Consider the following 2,918-nt stretch of genomic DNA (forward strand, 5'->3'; position numbering starts at 1 on the left):
AAATGGTAAAACCAATGTTGGGCCTTGCTGGAGGAGTTTTTTTCAAAGCGAACTGTCAAGGGGGTCCATAAATCACCCGACCGCGTAAGGAACGCAAAATCCGGGAACATAACACCAGTATGACGGAAACTAGGGCGGCAAGAGTGGAACAAAACACCAGGCATAAGGCCGAGTCTTCCACCCTTTACCAAGTATATAGATGCATTAATAATATAAGAGATATTGTGATATCCCAAACATAAATCATGTCCACCATGGAGCAATCTTCAACTTCACCTGCAACTAGTAACGCTATAAGAGGGGCTGAGCAAAAGCGGTAACATAGCCAAACAAAGGTTTGCATAGGAAAGGTGTCAAAGGTTAGAGGTTCATGGCAATATGGGAGGCGTGATGAGCAAAAGATAGGTAACGCAGCATAGCGATAGAACGAAGCAACTAGCATAGCAATGATAGTAGTGAGATCCAGGGTAGCGGTCATCTTGCCTGAAATCCCGCAAGGAAGAAGAACGAGTCCATAAAGAAGATGAAGCCACAAGACGAACCAAGCGTAGACGAACGAATCCTCACGATCGCAACGAAACAGGAACTAACAAGAAGAAGCACACAACATGGTAAACACACCACACAAGAACAAGGCATGATGCACAACAAGCATGATGCATGACAAGACTACATGAATCTACTCATGGCAAGAGATGATGCAAACAAGAACAACACATCAAGGCAAGTTTAAATGAGGCCGGGAACAACATATAACAATTCCGACAAGTCCTCATATGCAAATTTCGAAGTTGGTCCAGATCTGAATAAACATTATGTTCAAGTTGTTAAACAGCAAGTTAAGATGCACCAAGATGATCTACACGAGATTCTAGTCAAGTTACATATAAAGTTCATTTAATTCGGAGCTACGGCCTAGAAGATATGAGCAAAACAAGTTAAACATGGCATTGATGCAAAGTGCATCCAAGCATCAAGCAAACACCTCAAAACAAGGATGCAACATGATAATATGAAACTACATGCAATTCTAAGCAAGTTCATAAAGAGCACACTCAAAACGGAGCAACGGTGCAACACTCACACACTATACAAGTTTAGCAACCATCTGTCCAAAACAGCAACTAGGCATATTGCAAGCATCAAAACAACATGCTATAGTACCACAATATGAAAACAAAAGGCATCAGCATGATGTACAGGTAAAGCATAACAAAACATGAACACTGAGCTATTTCCAAAAATCACTAGAACATACTCAAACACACATGGCAAGATTGCAAACAATAACAATTCAGACTTTGCAGAAAATAACATCAGGTTGCAATGTTTAGAGCTATCAAAAAACATGTTACAGGAACTTATCATGACAAACAAAGGCATGTCATGATACTACTAAATGCAAAGAACAAAAGTCCCTTACTGACCATGAGCCAAAAAGGATCAGAAGATATGATGGCACCCACGTAAACATGGCAAGTTATAAGACAGATTCATGCATGGCAGGAACAACGATAAGTAGGCATGTAGATGAGCTTGTACCACTCACTACAGAGCAATACATGGAATGGCAAGGCACCCAATAGTAAGAAGACATGTTTGTGAAGCTAATCATGGCAATAACAAGTTCATAGGGTGCATGGATCACTAGCAACAATCATGGAAACAATTGAACTTAATGTTAACAGGCTGACAGCAACATTATTTAGCAACTTTGGAGCAAGATTACAACAAGCTACAACAGGCTATAAATGCAACCAGGGCATGGGTAGTTAGAGCATAATATGTAGAACAAAACATATTTAGTGAACATCACCAGATTATGCATAGAATGACTAGTAGAAGCAGGTTTACATAGCATCACGAAATAACAGATTCAGCCTAGCAAAACAGTAACAGCAAGTACACTACTTAACAAGCTCGATTCACTTACCACAAGTCATTGCATGACAAGATAAGCATAGCATCAGCAAGAAGACATGTTTATGTAACCATCCAAGGCAAGAAAAAGTTCATAGCATGCAAGGATCAACTACAACAACCTTGGCAAAATTGAATAACATGTAAACAATCTGCCAGGAAACATTTTGAAGCAAAAGTAGAGCACGAAAATGACATGCTAGACTACTCCATAATTGCAAACAGGGGAATGAATGGATAAACAATAACTATATGTTGAAAACATCCTTACTGAAGTATCTCAAAATATGCATGGATCTCTCTGTAGCATCAAGTTTACATGGCATCAAAATAACAGCTGAACAGAGACTGAAATCAGTAACATCACGATGCCTAGTTTGCATGCTTGTGCTAGTCACCGCATTGATCACAAAAATACATGGTAATCACCTATGTAAAAAAGACATGGCATAGATCAAAACACATGTAGACATCAACCTCATAGGATGCACACATAAATCATGGCAAAAATGATAAAAGAGCAAGTTCTGTTGACAGACAGCAGACAACATCATGAAGCACCCTTGCAACGATGATTCAGGCATCAAGATCAACTCAAATGAACATGATGCAATGGAATGAAATGAAGTACTCGTTGAGACGAACAATTTGACATATTACACGCACAAAACGGAGCTACGGATGCACAGATGTGATGCGTTGAACTTGGCATGATAATGTCAAAATAACAGGGACTTGGTGGAAATTTCACCTCCGCGGAAAAGTGGACGGGGACGTTCCGGGACGGAGAGATCCGGGACGGGCGGAGGCGTTTGGATGGGCGAGGTGGTGGATCTGATCCATCTTCACGGATCTGGCTGGAGAAGAGCTCCGGCGAGCTCTCCGGCGAGGGAGGCGCGGGGAGGAAGCCGGAGACTGGCGGGGCGAGGCGGAGGAGCTGCGGTGGCCGGCGGCCGAGGGCGACGTTGCGGCGCACCGGCGGGCGCGGCAGCGGGCTG

Source organism: Triticum aestivum, chromosome 5B (assembly GCF_018294505.1).
Source record: "Triticum aestivum cultivar Chinese Spring chromosome 5B, IWGSC CS RefSeq v2.1, whole genome shotgun sequence".
Lineage (NCBI taxonomy): Eukaryota > Viridiplantae > Streptophyta > Magnoliopsida > Poales > Poaceae > Triticum > Triticum aestivum.